Source organism: Saimiri boliviensis, chromosome 3 (assembly GCF_048565385.1).
Source record: "Saimiri boliviensis isolate mSaiBol1 chromosome 3, mSaiBol1.pri, whole genome shotgun sequence".
Taxonomy (NCBI): Eukaryota; Metazoa; Chordata; class Mammalia; order Primates; family Cebidae; genus Saimiri; species Saimiri boliviensis.
The window spans coordinates 734,921-753,175 of NC_133451.1; the positions used below are offsets into that span (position 1 = coordinate 734,921).

Sequence of the window (18,255 nt, forward strand, 5' to 3'; positions counted from 1 at the left end):
TGTGTGGTCTCTGGGGGCCCATGGGCCTTATGGGGCTGTGTGGGCTTGTGGATTCTGTGTGGTCTCGTGGGTGCTGTGGGCCTGGTGGGTCCCGTGTGGTCTTGTGGGGGCCATGGGCCTGGTGGGTCCCGTGTGGTCTCGTGGGAGCCGTGGGCCTGGCGGTTCCGTGTGGTCTCATGGGGGCTGTGGGCCTGGTGGGTCCCATGTGGTCTCGTGGAGGCTGTGGGTCCTGTGTGGTCTTGTGGAGGCTGTGGGCCTGGTGGGTCCTTTGTGGTCTAGTGGGCCTGGTGGGTCCTTTGTGGTCTCATGGGGGCTGTGGGCCTGGTGGGGCTGTGTTGGCTCATGAGGGCTGTGTAGGCCTCCTGGATCCTGTGTGGCTTCATGGGGGCTGTCGGCCTGGTGGCTATGTCTCCTATCTGGGTCTTGTGAGCTGTTACATCTCCAGGTTCCTGATTAGGGCCTGGCCCATATTAGGTGCTCAATAAACAGTAACCGAACGCTGATCCTCATGGATGCTGTGTGGAGCTGTTCTGAGCAGCGTACGTATTAACATGTTTGACTCCTGCTGCCGCCCAGGAATCAGACCAGTATGGGCATGGCACGGCAGAGGGTGCACAGGGCCGGAGTGGATGGAATGTGAGGCCTCCAGGGCTCGCCTTTCAACTTTTCAATTTTAAGTGACTTTAATTTCCTTTTTTTTTTTGAGACGGAGTTTCCACTCTTGTTACCCAGGCTGGATTGCAATGGCGCGATCTCGGCTCACCATAACCTCCGCCTCCTGGGTTCAGGCAATTCTCCTGCCTCAGCCTCCTGAGTAGCTGGGATTACAGGCACGTGCCACCATGCCCAGCTAATTTTTTGTATTTTTAGTAGAGACGGGGTTTCACCATGTTGACCGGGATGGTCTCGATCTCTCGACCTTGTGATCCACCCGCCTCGGCCTCCCAAAGTGCTGGGATTACAGGCTGAGCCACCGCGCCTGGCTTAATTTCCTTTTTTACCCAAATTTTTATTAAGAAAAAAAGTCACAATAGAGAATAACGTAGAGAATTATATACTGAGCACCTGCTGTGGTCCAAATGTCTGTGTCCCCCAGAATCCATGGGGGGACCCTAATCCCCAAGGTGGTGATGTTGGGTGTGGGGCCCTCAGGAGGCGCAGCCTAGATGACCAGGGCTAGCCCGTTTCTATCGCTGAGCATGTGAGGGAAGGCGCAGCCTGTGAGGACTCGGACCCCTCTAGCCCCCAAATCTGCCAGCATCTTGATTTTGGAGTCCCAGCCTGCAGAACTGAGAAACGCGTTCTGTGGTTTGTCAGCTGCTCGGTGTAAGGTGCTTCAGTCGCAGCCACCTGAACAGACCAGGACGGCACCCTCTGCCGCCCACACCCACTTGTGCTTCCTCTCCTCCTCTGAATACGTCCTGGCTCCTGACAGGACGGCCTTGCTGGGAAGGTTAGAGTCCCATCTGAGAGCAAGACCAAGGGAGGACCCCATGCTGCTGCGCCCCACTGTGACCCTCGGATGGTGGCACGTACTCCACGGTGGCAGCCGACTCCCAGGCCGCTCTATGTCTCCCCAGCTGTCTTGAGAATGTCTCCACCTTTTCCTCAGCCAGAATCAGCTGGGGCCTGGCCTTGTCCTGGAGGTCCTGACCCTTCTGACCATGCCAGGCGAGATCCCCTGGCACTGGAGGTCTTGGCTCTCTGTCCATGGACCCGGCTTGCGTCCTTTCCACCCACTGGCTTCTGCCAGTCCAGCAGAGGCTTGGCCCTGACCCTTCTGTCTCTGCAGGGACCCTTGTCATTAGCTTAGGCACACCTGGCACTCCCAATTCTGAGTTAGCTTATTTGGGACCTTAATTCCAGCTTTAAAAGTCCCTTTAGAGCAGTCTTTGGGTCAGGATGTGAATAACTGGAGGATGCCTGTGTACACCAGAGTTCCAGATTCTCGGCACTGTTTCCAAATTCTGCCCACTACAGTCTGGCCTCTGGTGACTCCAAATTTATATCCTTCACAAATGCACACTGCATTCACCCCTTCACTTCCAAGGTTCCCAGGATCTTCTTGAGGGTGGCATCAGCTCAGAGTCCTGAGGCCGCCCCCAGGTGATGTGCTCAGCATGGGTGCAGCGCCAGGGTGGACCTGGGCGCCGAGACGGCTACTTGCCAGTTCAGGCCCAGCTACTCTGTTCAAACAGGGACATGGAGCGAGCCAGGAGTCCCTGGGCCACAGCAGTTCCCATGCTGGAGGGGTGAGGGGGCAGACACCAGCCGGCTGCTAATGAGGTTTCAGGCTGGAGGCCCTACTGGCCTTGGCCCTACCCTTGGAGCTGCCTCACATTTGCTGGGGTGAGCGTTGGCAATTGGGTAGCTTCTTTAGCTGCTCCTAGCCCTAAACAGGAGGTCCCACAGCCTCTGGGTCTGTTTTTACTTTCGCCTGCTTCTGTGCAGATTGAGCAACAGAATTGGGCTTCCGTGCAGATTGAGCAACAGAATTGGGCTTCCGTGCAGATTGAGCAACAGAATTGGGCTTCGGTGCTGTGATCCTGTAGACACTGTGAGTTTGATAATCAGGTGCTGGGATGCTGTAGACTGCAAGTGTGAGAATTGGATGTGGGTGCTGGGACACCGTAGACACTGAGTGTGAGAATCGGATGTGGGTGCTGGGTCCCTGTAGACACTGAGTATGAGAATCGGATCTGGATGCTGGGACTCTGTAGACACCGAGTGTGAGAATCGGATATGGGTGCTAGGACCCTGTAGACACTGTGAGTGTGAGAACCGGGTGTGGGTGCTGGGACCCTGTAGGCAGTGTGATTGTGAGAATCGGGGTGTGGGTGCTGGGACCCTGTAGACACTGTGAGTGTCAGAACCTGGTGTTGGTGCTGGGACCCTGTAGGCAGTGTGAGTGTGAGAATCGGGGTGTGGGTGCTGGGACCCTGTAGACACTGTGAGTGTGAGAACCGGGTGTTGGTGCTGGGACCCTGTAGGCAGTGTGAGTGTGAGAATCGGATGTGGGTACTGGGACCCTGTAGACACTGTCAGTGTGAGAATTGGATGTGGGTGCTGGGACCCTGTAGACACTGAGTGTGAGAATTGGGTGTCGTTGCTGGGACACTGTAGGCACTGTGAGTGTGAGAATCGGGGTGTGGGTGCTGGGACCCTGTAGACAGTTTGAGTGAGAATCAGGTGTGGGTGCTGGGACCCTGTAGATACTGTGTGAGAATCGGGTGTGGGTGCTGGGACCCTGTAGACACTGAGTGTGAGAAACGGGTGTGGGTGCTGGGGCCCTGTAGATAACTGTGAGTGTGAGAATCAGATGTGAGTGCTGGGACCCTGTAGACCCTGAGTGTGAGAATCTGGTGTGGGTGCTGGGACGCTGTAGGCACTGAGTGTGAGAATCGGGTGTGGGTGCTGGGACCCTGTAGACAGTGTGTGAGAAACGGGTGTGGGTGCTGGGGCCCTGTAGATAACTGTGAGTGTGAGAATCAGATGTGAGTGCTGGGACCCTGTAGACCCTGAGTGTGAGAATCTGGTGTGGGTGCTGGGACGCTGTAGGCACTGAGTGTGAGAATCGGGTGTGGGTGCTGGGACCCTGTAGACAGTGTGTGAGAATCAGGTGTTGGTGCTGGGACCCTTTAGGCATTGTGAGTGTGAGAATCGAATCGGATGTGGGTGCTGAGACCCTGTAGACACTGAGTGTGAGAATCGGGTGTGGTTGCTGGGACCCTGTAGACAGTGAGTGTGTGAATCAGGTGTGGGTGCTGGGACCCTGTAGACACTGAGTGTGAGAATTGGGTGTGGGTGCTGGGACCCTGTAGACAGTGTGAGTGTGAGAATCGGATGTGGGTGCTGGCACCCTGTAGACAGTGTGAGTGTGAGAATCGGATGTGGGTGCTGGGACCCTGTAGACAATGAGTGCGAGAATTGGGTGTGGGTGCTGGGACCCTGTAGACAGTGTGAGTGTGAGAATCGGATGTGGGTGCTGGCACCCTGTAGACAGTGTGAGTGTGAGAATCGGATGTGGGTGCTGGGACCCTGTAGACAATGAGTGCGAGAATTGGGTGTGGGTGCTGGGACCCTCTAGACACTGAGTGTGAGAATCGGTTGTGGGTGCTGTGACCCTGTAGACACTGTGAGTGTGAGAATCGGGTGTTGGTGCTGGCACCCTGTAGACTGTGTGAGTGTGAGAATCGGGTGTGGGTGCTGGCACCCTGTAGGCACTGTGAGTGTGAGAATCGGGTGTCGGCGCTGGCACCCTGTTGGCACTGTGAGTGTGAGAATCGGGTGTCGGCGCTGGCACCCTGTTGGCACTGTGAGTGTGAGAATCGGGTGTCGGCGCTGGCACCCTGTTGGCACCATTACCTGTGTTCTGAGTTTGCTCTCATTTCCTGGTGTTTTCTGGCTTTACCATCTCCAGCTCTTCCTCTTCAGGGTACCTCGCAGCCCCTGGCCCCCATAGGCCTCTGTGTTCTCCTGTCTCAGGGCCTTGTTCTGCAGCCACCGCCTGCTGTTCCTGCAGGGGCCCTGTTGTCACCTCTGGTGGGCTACAGGCCTGTGGGACCTGGGGTGTGGGTGTCACAGAGCTCTTGCCTCCGTCTGGGGCCGCCTACTGATTGCGCCGCCTCCCCCTCCTGGGCTGGTCTCCTCCCGAAGTCCGCCCCGCGTCCCGCCGCCTCCTCACTGTAGCTGTGTTTTCCCAGTCGTCACTTCCTGGCCACTGTCGTGCTGGTCCCAGCTGGAACCTGACTGCGGTCGGCTTTGGGCAGTGACGGGGCAGGCACTATGAACTCCACCTGGCACCGAAGAGGCGTTTGGCAGGCGTTTTCTGAGTGAGTTGGGATGCAGCCTTCCTGAGACCTCTGGAAATACCTTCGCTTCTTCTCTCCCTGAGTAGTCTAGATGCTGGGCAGGGAATTCTGTATGGAAGGGCATTTTCTTCAGCGCTGTGGAAGGATGGCGTCTTCACCTGTAAACTCCAGTGTTGCCATTGTGAAGTCAAACCTGGTCTTTGGTGGGGCTTCTCCCCTGGAGCTGCGGGGCCCCCTTTGTTCCCTGAAACCTCATGGTCGGGGGATGGCTGTGTGCGGTGCTCCGCGGCCCCTCGTTCTGGCAGGATTGTTTTGGCTTCTGAGATGAAGACGGCCTGCGCAGGCCTGGAGAGTAATACAGCAAGGCCTGTGTACTTACCGCCCCCTGGGGAAGTAAGATTGAGTACAATCAAAGCCCCCTCTCTCAGTTTTCTCTCTGCTTTCTGTAAAGTCTATTAACGGTGCTAGAACTTTTCTGTCACCTGTGCTGTCTCTTTCGACTGTTTGGGAAGATTTTCTCAACTTGATCATCCAGTCCTTCTACTGAATTTTAATACTGCCAGGCACATGGCTGACATCACTGTGCAGGGAGATGGGCAGGGAACAAGTCAGTACACTGTAAGCTTAGAGCCCTGCTGCGCGTGCACGCATGGGCATGTGTGTGTGTGCACGCCTGTGTGCGTGTGTGGGTGTGCATGTATGTGCGTACGTGTGCGCGCCTGTGTGCATGTACATGTGCGTATGTGCCCTGGACATGCCCCGTTGTGGGGACACAGATGTGGCTCTGCAGACAGAGTGTGCCATGCATGAGAAGGCCTGGCCGCACACAGCACACGTGTCACTGAGAAGGGTGACTATGTGGAGTGTCTTGGCCGCACACAGCACACGTGTGTCACTGAGGAGGGTGACTGTGGAGGAGGGTCCTGGCTGCACACAGCACACGCGTGTCACTGAGAAGGGTGACTGTGTGGAGGAGTATCCTGGCCACACACAGCACATGCGTGTCACTGAGGAGGGTGACTATGTGGAGTGTCTTGGCCGCACACAGCACACGCGTGTCACTGAGAAGGCTGTGTGGAGGAGTATCCTGGCCACACGCGGCACATGCGTGTCACTGAGGAGGGTGACTGTGGAGTGTCTTGGCCGCACACAGCACACGCGTGTCACTGAGAAGGGTGACTGTGTGGAGGAGTATCCTGGCCACACACAGCACATGCGTGTCACTGAGGAGGGTGACTATGTGGAGTGTCTTGGCCGCACACAGCACACGTGTGTCACTGAGGAGGGTGACTGTGTGGAGGAGTGTCCTGGCCACACACAGCACACGTGTGTCACTGAGGAGGTAGACTGTGTGGAGGAGGGTCCTGGCCGCACACAGCACATGCGTGTCACGGAGGAGGTAGACTGTGTGGAGGAGTATCCTGGCCACACACGGCACAGGCGTGTCACTGTGGAGGGTGACTGTGGAAGAAGGTCATGGTCGCACATGGCACACACGTGTCACTGAGGAGGGTGGCTGTGTGGAAGAAGGTCATGGTCACACACAGCACACATGTGTCACTGAGGAGGGTGACTGTGTGGAGGAGTGTCCTGGCCGCACACAGCACACATGTGTCACTGAGGACGGTGACTGTCAAGGAGGGTGACTGTCGAGAGTCTTGGCTGCACACAGCACACATGAGTCACTGAGGAGGGTGACTGTGTGTGGAGTGTCATGGCTGCACACAGCACACACATGTCACTGAGGAGGGTGACTGTGGAGAAGGGTCTTGGCCGCACACAGCACACACATGTCACTGAGGAGGGTGACTCTGTGTGGAGTGTCCTGGCCGCACACAGCACACGTGTCACTGAGGAGGGTGACTGTGGAGGAGTGTCCTGGCCGCCCACAGCACACACATGTCACTGAGGAGGGTGACTCTGTGTGGAGTGTCCTGGCCGCACACAGCACACGTGTCACTGAGGAGGGTGACTGTGGAGGAGTGTCCTGGCCGCACACAGCACACACATGTCACTGAGGAGGGTGACTCTGTGTGGAGTGTCCTGGCCGCACACAGCACACGTGTCACTGAGGAGGGTGACTGTGGAGGAAGGTCATGGTCGCGCACGGCACACGCATGTCACTGAGGAGGGTGACTGTGTGGAGGAGGGTCTTGGCCGTACACAGCACATGGATGTCACTAAGGAGGGTGACTGTGGGAGAACACAGTGCCACAAAGGAGGACAGTAACATGGTTTCAGCTCTGAGAGGTGGGCAGTCTGTCCAGAGAGGCGCAGGTTTTCTTGTGAGGAGCTGGCCCAGCCATGAGTGGGGAGGACTTACTGCCAAGGAACCTTGTACATGGCTAGGAGAGAGGGCAAGCCTGGTGTGGACACAGCCCTGACATCAGCGGGACCCTATGAGGATGTGGCTCTGATGTGAACGGGATTCCGCATAGACGGGTGGTAACATGAGTGTGGACCCGGCGTGGATCCAGCGTGGACATAGTCCCGACGTGGACCTGGCGTGGACACAGCTCCGACGTTAATGGATGTGGCTCCGATGTGAACGGGACCCCATGTGGGTGGGTGATGACGTGAATGTGGACCTGGTGTGGACGCAGCCCCAACATGAATGGATGTGGCTCTGATGTGAACGGGATTTCGTGTAGACGGTCAGTGATGGGAGTGTGGACCCGGTGTGGACACAGCCCAGACAGGAATGGATGTGGCTCCGATGTGACCTCACTGGTGTGGGAAGCAGAGGGTGAGGCCCCGCCCTGCTGTCAGGAGGATGTGTCAGATTTCTGTCTCTCAGACAGTTTTCTGTCTTTCTTGTCTGGAGGGTGAATTAGTGGGAGGGTGGCTTGGAGAGGGCTGTCCTGCATGGGTTTCAGCACCTGGACAGGAGCTCTGGCGTGGTCCGGGCAGCGGCTGAGGACAGCAGTGAGGGGAGAATGGCTGCTGGGCAGCAGGAGCTCAGACAGGTGCGGAGTGGCGTGACTTCCTTGGAGAGGGGCTTATACTTAGGGTCCCTGAGGGAGGCATCATGCAGCCTCTGCGTTGCCCACCCTGATGGTCATTTTGTACACAAAGACTTGGCCACAAATGTTCACAGCAGCCTTATTCACAAGCCCCAAAGTGGGAGCAGCCAAACGACCACCTGCTGGCCGTGGTCGGCAGCTGTGCAGTGCAGGGTGGGCACAGAGACAGGAGCATTGAGGCCAGTCACAGACCCAGAGGGGCAGACGGGGTCCATGTTGGGCTGCCCTTCCCTCCTGGGCTGGCACCAGTGAGGCCGAGGACACTGAAAGGGTGGTGACGATCTCACGGGCATGTGTGAAACCGACCTGACTGCACCGTTATGGCAGGGCGGGCATTGATCTGCAGCCTTGCCCAGCATGGCTGTTCGGTGCAGGCACAGGGTGCACCTGCAGCTCTGGACTGGCGAATCTCAGGAGCTGTTTTCTGGGAAGTTATACAAGTCAGCAAAACTGACTCAAACAACAAAAACTTCAGGACTGTCCTAAGATATGGGTGGTAGAAAAAAATGTGCCCCTGGTGTAGGCTGCTGATACCTGCTCTTTCTCCTGCCGAGACCCCCCAGAGGAAGGCTGGGCTGGGCAGTCAGCCGGACGGGGCAGGGGCCTGAGGAGTCCAGGCTGCAGAGGGCGCTGGGGTGGACAGCGGAGGAGAGAGAGGGGTCGGTGCCTGAGGAGGCTGCGGGCGAGGCGGGGCGAGGGCAGAGTGCGCTCACTGGGGCCACCCTGCCCCCCGGGACTCCCCTCACAGGACAGAGAAGCCCCCCCACCATGAGCAGGGCTGCTGAACACGGGCCCTTTGGGAAATGGGGGCTCCACGTCTGGGTGTGAAGAGAGCCCCGTGTCATGCAGACACTGCATCGGAGCACGTCTTGTAGTGCAGGCCACTCTGGGTGTGGGACATCGTCTCTGTGAGAACAGGGTCCGTGCATATGCCATGTTACTTAAGGACACACCCAGAGACGCGGAATACGTCCTTACATAAAGAGCGGCCACTGCCTCTGGGTGTTGAGAGATACATTTTTCCTTAATGCCATCCTTTGCTCTGCATGTCATATTGAGTACAAGTGTGTGTTCCTTCTACTGCAAAGCCAAACAGAAAACAAGCCATTGTGTTAGCCAGATGGTGGTGTGCTGCAGGTATGGCTGGGGACGGCAGCTCCCCCAGTATCCAGGAGCAGGGTCGGATGTTTTGAGGTGTCTGAGCTGGGTGGAGAGGAAGGTGGGTGCCACACAGAGGCATCAGAGCCACATACATCCACACTGGGGCTGCGTCCATGCTGGGATGTGTTTGAAAGGTGTGGTGAGAGTTGTGTGCCCTGCGCATTTCTAAAGGCTCCTGGCTGCTGCAGTTACTGGGAGCCGTGGGGCCATGTGGTCTCAAGGTCTACCAGGGAGGGGAGGGTGCATTTTTGGAGGCTGAAAGTGGAACCTGGAAGGCTGGCCCTGGGCATGATCGCTGAGAGGAGGGAGGTGGAAAAAGACCTGGAAGATGCCCTTGGGAAGCAAGAGAAGGAGGGTGGCCAGAGTGGGGTGGCCAGAGTGGGGTGGCCAGAGTGAGGTGTCCAGGGTGGACCAGAGGTGGGGGCGGGCTTCACATCCCCAGGAAGGAGGGATGGGGCTCTGTGAAAGTGGGAGCCATGTGGACGCGGAGCTTGTGAGTCTGACTAGGAAAGACAGAGGGTCCCAGATAGTGCAGGGGCCCCTTCCGTCTGGTTGTGTGGGGCAGGGTCCTGAGGGGCCTTGTAGGGCAGATTCCTAGAAGACCCTCAGGACACAGGAGTAGGTGCTGCTGGCTGGATGGAGACGGAGCTGAGACGGGTTGGAGGACAGCACGGGGCCTGTGTGAGGCCAGGAGGGCTGCAGTGCGATGCCAGGTGTGGCCCAGGTCTGGTTTGTGATGTGTCTGGCCCCACGGCACCCAGGCTGGCTGGCTCCCTCAGAAGTCCTGTGGTCTCCGTGGCTGCAGCATGTTCCAGGGGTGGCAAAGTGGTGTCAGCAGAGGAAGGAGGTGCGTGGGGCGTCCTGGGACCTGAGGGTTTCCGTGCCACGTACCCCTCCGCAGCAGCTGTAAGGACTTCAGGCGTTAGGCACAGCAGCTGCTGTTAACAGTCAGGTAATGTTCTGGTCAATTAGAGAACTTACAGAGCTCAAGACCCTAGAGGATTGTGGTTGTCAGCGGGAGGGTCGTGGAGCCTTGGGGAAGTCAGGCCCACGGGGCCTTGGGGCGGGAATGGGGAGGTGGATCAGCTACCGGAGACTGGGAAGTGGGTGACGGAGGCTCAGGGGCTGCAGCCAAGGCCGGGGGGCTCTTCCATACCTGAGTCTGTCCTCGGCCATGCCTGCCAGGTCAGGGGCTCAGTCCAGCTGGCGGTCACACCACAGCGGGCAGCACAAGTGGGGGAAGGTTCTGTCCCGTGAAGCGCCCTGGTGGATGGCGGCACAGTGGGGCCGTGGACCAGGAAGCGGAGCCCATACTCTGGGCTTGGTGGGGTGGCAGCTGCCAGTTATAGGTCTGTCGTTTATTTATCTCATAAAATACTCCAGGTGTTCTGTTAGAGATTATTCTTGCCTGGGCACAGTGGCTCATGCCTGTAATCCCAGCATTTTGGGAGGCTGAGGTGGGTGGATCACAAGGTCAGGAGTTCGAGACCAGCCCAGCCAACATGGTGAAACCCCATCTCTACTAAAAATACAAAAATTAGCCAGGCTCAGTGGCGGGTGCCTGTAATCCCAGCTACTCAGAAGTCTGAGGGAGGAGAATCGCTTGACCCCAGGACATGGAGGTTGCAGTGAGCTGAGATCGTGCCATTGCACTCCAGCCTGGGTGACAGAGCAAGACTCCATCTCAAAAAAAAAAAAAAAGGAAGAAATTGTTCTCTTAGTGTTGATGAATTTGCCTTTCTACATACTGATAGTTGTGCACACTGAGAAAAGTAAGTGTTTTGGATCAGCCCTGAAACTGGGCTGGTGATACCATGGGCGCGGGCGGGCGATACAGGCAGACAGAGCACAGGCGCTTCCTGCACTGCTCTGGTCACCAGAGCCTGCGTTTCTGTGGCTGGTTTTGATGAGGACTCGTTTTTCAGCTCCTGTCTCTCTCGGAGGCTGTGTGAGGTATGGGTCGGCTGGCTGCATTTTGAGGAGTGTACAGGTGGAGCTGTGACTACTGTGGCAAGTTCTGTTTCCCAGCTTTAAGCTTTCATTTAAATTTCTGCATATTAGGAAATGATAAATTAAGACCAGATGAGAAGGTGTGGACTAGACGTGGTGGTGGAGGCTGCTGGGAGGAGGGACAGCAGCCCCAGAAGACCGTCCGACCCAGTGTGTGGCAGAGCCGCATGTCCGTGTAAGGAGGCTCCATGGGCTGCCGTGGGGTGCGTGGGTTCTGCTCTTATTTATCCCAGGGAAACCTGAGTCGCTGCCCCTCTTGTCCAGCCCTGCATGTCCCCAGGTCCCCACCGCAGCGCTCACCCCTCAGCAGGCTACTACAGATGACAGAACTGCTGGGAGCTGCCTCAGTTTCCCCAGCCGGCCCCTCACTGGCTTCCGCATCTCAGGAGCTCCGGGGCCACTCTCCGCTGGGCTCTCTCTGGCTCCGAGTGACCCTCAGGTTGTCCCAGCCTCCTCCCAGCCACAGTTAGGATCGCCCTGCCTACTGGGTGTCCATGGGAGTGGAACAGGTCACCGGCAGGAGGCAGCTGAGAATGGGCGGGCCTGTGGGGCAGAGGCTGGTGGGCGGGAGTGGGCCGTGTAGTACTGCGGACGTGGTCCTGCACACTGGGGTCGGCAGCCATCTCATCGCGTTTTTAATGTGCATTTCCCAGCTCACTGATAAGTGGAGCATTTAAAAATATGCTCATGTGAAATTTCTCTTTCGTGAAGCTCTCTGCTGGCTAGAGTGGGGCTGGCAAACTGCGACAGAGCAGATGGTGAATATACCTGGTGTGGCCCCAGGCCTCCCGCCGCTGGCACTGTGCCCTGGGACAGGCCCAGCGGGGCGCAGAGCTGCTCACACAGCCTGGGGCACAGCTGGGCCTCCTTGACCAGGCCCCGGTCTAGGATGTGGCCCTGGAGGCACTTTAGAAATTTTCCTCAGGCTTTGGCTTTTTCACCATGGGGCCTTTGCACAATTCAGCTTGCTTATCTTTGATATTATTAGTCTTTATTCACCGTTTCCTTCTTGGTCAGTTTTATTTTCTGTTTCATCAATCTTTTCCTCACCTGAGGTCATGATGATACCCTCCTTAGCAACCTCCAAAGGTTAAAGGTTGCCTTTTCCAGTGTCCTTGCCCACCTGGCCCTGGTTATTTTCAGACTGGGATGGCACAGTGCCTGGTACACACTGAGAGTCTGGCTTTTTTTCCTAGTTTTTCTACTAGCAATGATGTTTGTGGTCTGTTTTTTAATTGTAAGATACTAAAATTCACCAGTTTTATTGTGTAATGGGGACTTTTCACCACCTGCCCAGTCTCGTGGACACACTGGCAGTGGTGGCCCAGAGCTCAGTCCCCACAGGCCTCCCTCAGGCCCCTCTGTGGCCAGTCCCTGTGCTATCTGGACCGTGGGTGCCCTGCCTGCATCCTCCCACTGGACTTGCTGTTCTGGAATTGCGTAGCGTGTGGGAATCTGTGTGCGCACCTGCGTCTGCCCCTCCCCCAAGCCACCGTGTGCGTCTCCTTTGTTCACTGTCACTGCCGAAACGCGTCTGTGTGGGGAGGGGTCACGCCGTGTTTACCCATCTCAGTGGTCTAGGTGGTGGTTTCCAGTTTGGGGCTATTAGGAAAAAGGCTGCTTTGAACATTCTTGTGTAAGACTTTGAGAGGCTGTGTGTGTTAGCCAGCATCTTTTTTTTTTTTTTTTTTTGAGGTAGAGTCACACTGTCGTCCAGGCTGGAGTGTGCCGCCTTCGCCTCCCAGGTTCAAGTGATTCTCCTGCCTCAGCCTTCTGAGTAGCTGGAACCACAGGCACTCACCACCATGCCCAGCTACTTTTTTGTAGTTTTGGTAGAGACGGGGTTTCACCATGTTGGCCAGACTGGTCTCCAACTCCTGATTTTTTTTTTTTTTTTTTTTTTTGAGACGGAGTTTCACTCTTGTTACCCAGGCTGGAGTGCAATGGCGCGATCTCGGCTCACCGCAACCTCCGCCTCCTGGGTTCAGGCAATTCTCCTGCCTCAGCCTCCTGAGTAGCTGGGATTATAGGCACATGCCACCATGCCCAGCTGATTTTTTTTTTTTTTTTTTGTATTTTTAGTAGAGACGGGGTTTCACCAATGTTGACCAGGATGGTCTGGATCTCTTGACCTAGTGATCCACCCGCCTCAGCCTCCCAAAGTGCTGTGATTACAGGCGTGAGCCACCACACCCAACTGAGTGTCTTCAACAGAAAACTTAGTTGGTTAAAGGTATTTCCTTCTCTTCTTAGTTTGCTGAGAGTTTCTGTTTTTTAATCAAGAATGGACAATGATTTTTGTCAAATAATTTTTATGCACCTGCTGGGAAGATCATGTGATTTTTCTCCTTGTATCTTTTGCATAAATTATATCTTTTTCATATGCATTAAGCCTACTTTGTTTTCTAGGAATCTGAGTTTGTCACGCATGATTATCATTTCGTATATTGCAAGATAAGGATGACAAACCTTTTGCTCTGGATTTTCACCTCTGTGTTTCCTGATGCGATTAACGTTTATTTCTCTGTCTGCCCTTGTCAGGGATTGGTTCTGTCAGGCCCATAGCGTGACTTTGGGAAGGCTGTCTTTTCAGTTCTCTGAGAAGAGTTTGGGACGGAATTGTTTGTGCGCTGAGTGTCTGGTAAAGCCACCTGGAGCCCTCCTCGGCCGGGGGCTGTCTTGGAAGGGACTTTGGCCACTGACCTGGCTCCCTTAAGGTTCTGGAACTTTCTGGGTTTTCTCTGCTGGTCTCAATGCTGGTGTATTACTGTTCTAGGAACTTACCAGTTTCACATGAACTTTCCATTTTATTGGCTTCAAGTTCATAATATCCTGCCTGTGCTCAGAGACACCTGCTTTAGGTGCAGCTGAGTTAACGGTGCATGGCCAGCCCCCCAAATCCTGGGGTCTAGCCAGCACAGATTAAAAATGTTTAGGAACCAAAACAATAAAAAATAGCAATCCACCGGGCGTGGTGGCTCACACCTGTAATCCTAGCACTTTGGGAGGCTGAGGCAGGCAGATCATCTGAGGTCAGGAGTTCGAGACCAGCCTGACCAATGTGGTGAAACTCCATCTTTAAAAAAATAAAAATAAAAAATTTAAAAAAAATTAAAAATAATCCAACAATAACAATAATACAAATATTAAACATACAGTAGAACAAGTATTGCCATAGCGTTTGCAGTGTGTTCGTGTTGTAAGTAATCTGGGTGTTCCGCAGAGTTGGGGGTAGGGGGCGTGTTGTAAGTAATCTGGGGGTGCTATAGAGTGAGGGGTGGCGTGCACAGCTTCTGTGCAGACTCGATGCTGCCTCATGTCCAGGACTTGAGCGCCTGTGGATTTTGGTATCAGAGCAGCATCCTGGAGCTAGTTTCCCGAGGATACCAAGGGATGGCTGTGTGTGTGTCACCTTCTGACATGCTAAACAATAGACCTGTTTGTTTGTGACGTATTGTCTGTCTTCCTCCATTAGAATGCTGGCTCCAGGTCTGTGTCTGTGTTTAAACTGAAGTCCAAGGAGCCACCAACTGTGCCAGCCAACACAGGAACCACTGGCCACATATTCATTAAAATGAAATAGAATTAAAAATTTGGGCTGGGCACGGTGGCTCACACATGTAATCTCAGTACTTTGGGAGGCTGAGGTGGGAGGATCACTTGAGCCCAGGAGTTCGAGGCCAGCCTGGATGACAGAGTGAGACCCTGTCTCTACTAAAAATAGAAAAATTAGCCAGGTGTAGTGGTGTACGTCCTCCCAGCTACTCGGGAGGCTGAGGTGGGAGGACTGCTCGAGCCCAGGAGGTAGAGGCTGCAGTAAGCCAAGATCGCGCTACTGCACTCCAGCTTGGTTGACATAGCAAGACCCTGTCTCAAAAAAATAAAAAATTAATAATGTGATTCTTGAGACCCATAAGCCACGGTTCAAATGCTCCACGCCATGTGTGGTTGGCAGCTGTGCTGTTGGTCAGTGGAGATATGAAAGCCTACAGTGTTGCGGAAGGTTCTGGAAGCCTGGCTCTGAGCCTGGCTTCATTCTCTTCATCTTGTTTCTCTTCTGCTTGCCTCAAGTGCCTCGGACATGCCTGCTGATCTCCCCTTATACTTGCCTGGGAAGACTAATTCTACTCTTTCCCTCCTTCCTCCCTTTTTATGTAAAAGTTAATTGAGCATCAAAGATGAGTTAATAAAAATACAGTCAAGAGTAGGAATGATAAAAATTGGATATAATATGAAGACCATGAAAGTATTTAATCACTGTCATTAAGCCACAGACATTGTACATCATCTCAGGCCCCCACTTTCCCCGGTCTGACTCCAGCCAGCTGGTCACGGCCCTCTCTTCCCACCTGTGTCCCCAGCTCCGACAGGAACATGGCGGGGGGCACCCAGGTTCCCCAGCTCAGACAGGAATGTGGTGGCGGGCACTGAGGTTCCCCAGCTCAGACAGGAATGTGGTGGGGGGCACTGAGGTTCCCCAGCTCAGACAGGAATGTGGTGGGGGGCACTGAGGTTCCCCAGCTCAGACAGGAATGTGGGGGGGTGCACTGAGGTTCCCCAGCTCAGACAGGAATGTGGCGGGGGGGTGCACTGAGGTTCCCCAGCTAAGATAGGAACGTGGAGGAGCAACAAGTTTCCCCAGCTCAGACAGGAACGTTTTGGGGGGCAACAAGGTTCCCAGGAAAGCCCTCCCAGCCTGGCAGTCGCTCTGGTGCCCCATCCCCAAGGCAGGGTCCCTGCATGGTCCCCTCAGTCCTGTGGCACCTGTTGCTTGTCTTTCAGGCGGGGGGCCATGTTCCTCCCCTGCCCCCTCTGCCTGTCTGCAGCCCCAGACACCCTCCCTGGCCCCGACTGAGCACTGCGTGTACCATGTCACCATCCTCTCCCCGACAGAACACATGTGTCCTCATCTCTGCTGAGCCCAACACCGGGCCCAGTACCTGCACAGGCACCCTCTCGGGCAGGTCTGTGAGCTGTGGGCAGGTGTGTGAGCCTGGGGCAAGTATGCAAGCTTTGGGCGGGTCCATGAGCCTCTGGCAGGTGCCTGGGGCCTGGGGCCTGGGCTTCAGAGACTCCCAACAGCCACGGAGACCAGCCCAAATCTCCAGGGTAGAGCCTGTTCTTCACAGTCCCTGAAGAACTTTTGGTTGTTTTAAGCAAGTAAAGGAACAGACCAGTGTAACGGAGCCAGGCTTGGCACCGCGGGTAGGGTGGGGGACGTCCATCTTTGGCCCCTGGGTAACACCCTATTGTGCTTTTTCTCTGCAGGCTTCACGATGTAGCAGGGACCGAGTATCGTGCTCAGGTAATACCCATAAGCCAACTTACCTCCTTTTTCCGTGCCATGAACTGCCCGACCTTGCAGAGACAACACTTTGTATGTGTGTGGTCACTGTAGCAAGCGGCCATTCCTCGCAGCGCCTCTAAAACGAAGGCTCTGAGGACAGGCTGGGGCTGTGACTGCCTCCTTAGCTTTTCTCCTGGCCAGTAACTCTGAGTGACTATACTCCATCCTGTGCTGGGTAGGTCTTGGTTGCAAGTTGTAGCAGCAACAGCGAGGTTGTGGCATCCATGGTGGGAAGTGAAGTAACAGGTGCTGTCTCTGTGCTAGAAAATGGAAAAGGAGCCAGGGCCGGAAGGAAGGTGCAGAGGTGAGCCCGAGAGCCAAGCTGGGAGGCAGCATCGCGTGGGAGTGCTAGCCTGAAGCCTCCATGCCCCGGCAGAGGGGCGGACACGCGGACGTCTAGCGGAGGTGAGGCCCGAGCCCTCCCACCTGGGGTCTGCTGGTTGGGGAGGGTGGGCGATCACGAGCAGCTGGCAGTTTGGGACACAGTGCGGCGCCCACGGCTCACTGCTGATTTTCCTGGCCCCTCCTCTGAGAGTGCAAGGTCCAGCCAGCTGTGGGGGCCGAGGCCTCGACACAGCATGGGGCGCAGAGGGGTGGTCTCCTTCCATCGTTGGTTCACCTGGGCACTCCCCAGGTGGAGGTCGTGGAGGAGCTGTGCTGCCTGGGGACTGAGCATAGGGCCACTGCCCAGTGAGTTGAGGCCCTCCACTAGCACCCTGCAGGGAGGTCCTCAGGGGTGCAGGGTGCAGCTCCCTATCTCCTCTTGGGTGAGTGTGGTCATCAGGAGTGTAGGATGGTGCTCCCCCTGCCCAGGTTGGTGTGGTCCTTGGGGTGCAGGGTGGGGCTCCCCTCCTGGGTGGGGGTGGTCCTCAGGGGAGAAGGGTGGGGCCCCCCCCTGACTGGGTGGGCATGGTCTTCAAGGGCATGGGGGATTCCCCTCTCCTCCTCCCTGCTCTCCTCCCCCTCCTCCTCCTCTCTGCTCTCCTCCCCTTCCCCCCTCTCCCTCTCCCCCCTTCCCCCCTCTCTCCCTCTTCCCTCTCTTCCCTTCCTCTTCCCCCTCTTTCCCCCTCCTGCTCTCCTCCCCTTCCCCTTCCCCTTCCCCTTCCCCTCTCCTCCCCTTCCCCTTCCCCTCTCCTGCCCTTCCCCTTCCCCTCTCCTGCCCCTCCCTCTCTCCTGCCCCTCCCTCTCCCCTCCCCTTCCCCTGCCCCTCCCCCTCTCCCTCTTCCCTCCCCCTCCCCTTCTCCTTCCCTCCTCCCCTCCCCCCTCCTTCCCTTCCTTTCCCCTTCTCTCCTCCCCCTCTCCTTCCCCTCCTCTTCTCCTTCCCCCTCCCCCATTCCCATCCCTTCTTCCCCCCTCCACTTCCCTTCCCGTCCTTCTCCTCCCTCCTTCTCCCCTTTCCTCCTCCCTCCCCTCTCCCCCTCCCCCTCCCTTCCCCCCTTCTCCCCCTCCCCTTCTCTCCCTCCCCTTCTCCCTCCTCCCCATCTCCCCCCTCCCCGTCTCCCCCCTCTGTCTCCTCCTCCCCATCTCCCCGCGCTCTCCATTCCCTCGATCTCACCCCCGTCTCCCCTTCCCCCTCCTTCCCCTTCCCCCTTTTCTTCTCCTTCCCCTTCCCTCCTCCACTTCCCCTCCCCCTCAACTTCCCCTCCCTTTCCCTCCACCTGCCCTTCCCCTCCCTCCTCCTCCCCTTCCCTTTCTCTCCCCTTCCCTTCCCTCCCCTCCCCTCCCAGGCAGGCTCCCATGACCTCAGTGCACATCAGGGCCCCCAAACCCCACAGCCCCATAGGGAGGAGGAGGGGAAGATTTGACTTTGGAAGTCTCCATGACCAGGTGGGGACAGCAGGCGTGAAGGTGGTGGCTAAGTGGGACAGGCCTCACCCCCAGACCCGTGGCCCCTGGATGAGCC

General features: G+C 56.4%; 1 protein-coding gene across 5 annotated transcripts in view; it reads left to right on the forward strand.

Annotated features, from left to right (window-relative positions):
* PCGF3 (polycomb group ring finger 3) overlaps window positions 1-18,255 on the forward strand; it is a 67,106-nt gene that overhangs the window by 8,449 nt on the left and 40,402 nt on the right. For 4 of the 5 annotated variants that reach the window (XM_010345155.3, XM_074395754.1, XM_039468111.2 and 1 more), the window contains exons 2-3: window positions 16,274-16,310; window positions 16,617-16,757. The gene's annotated coding sequence lies outside the window, so the exon portion shown is untranslated. Of the gene's footprint in view, window positions 1-866; window positions 4,833-16,273; window positions 16,311-16,616; window positions 16,758-18,255 lie in introns of those variants that run through there. The other variant, XM_074395752.1, reaches the window with a different exon arrangement.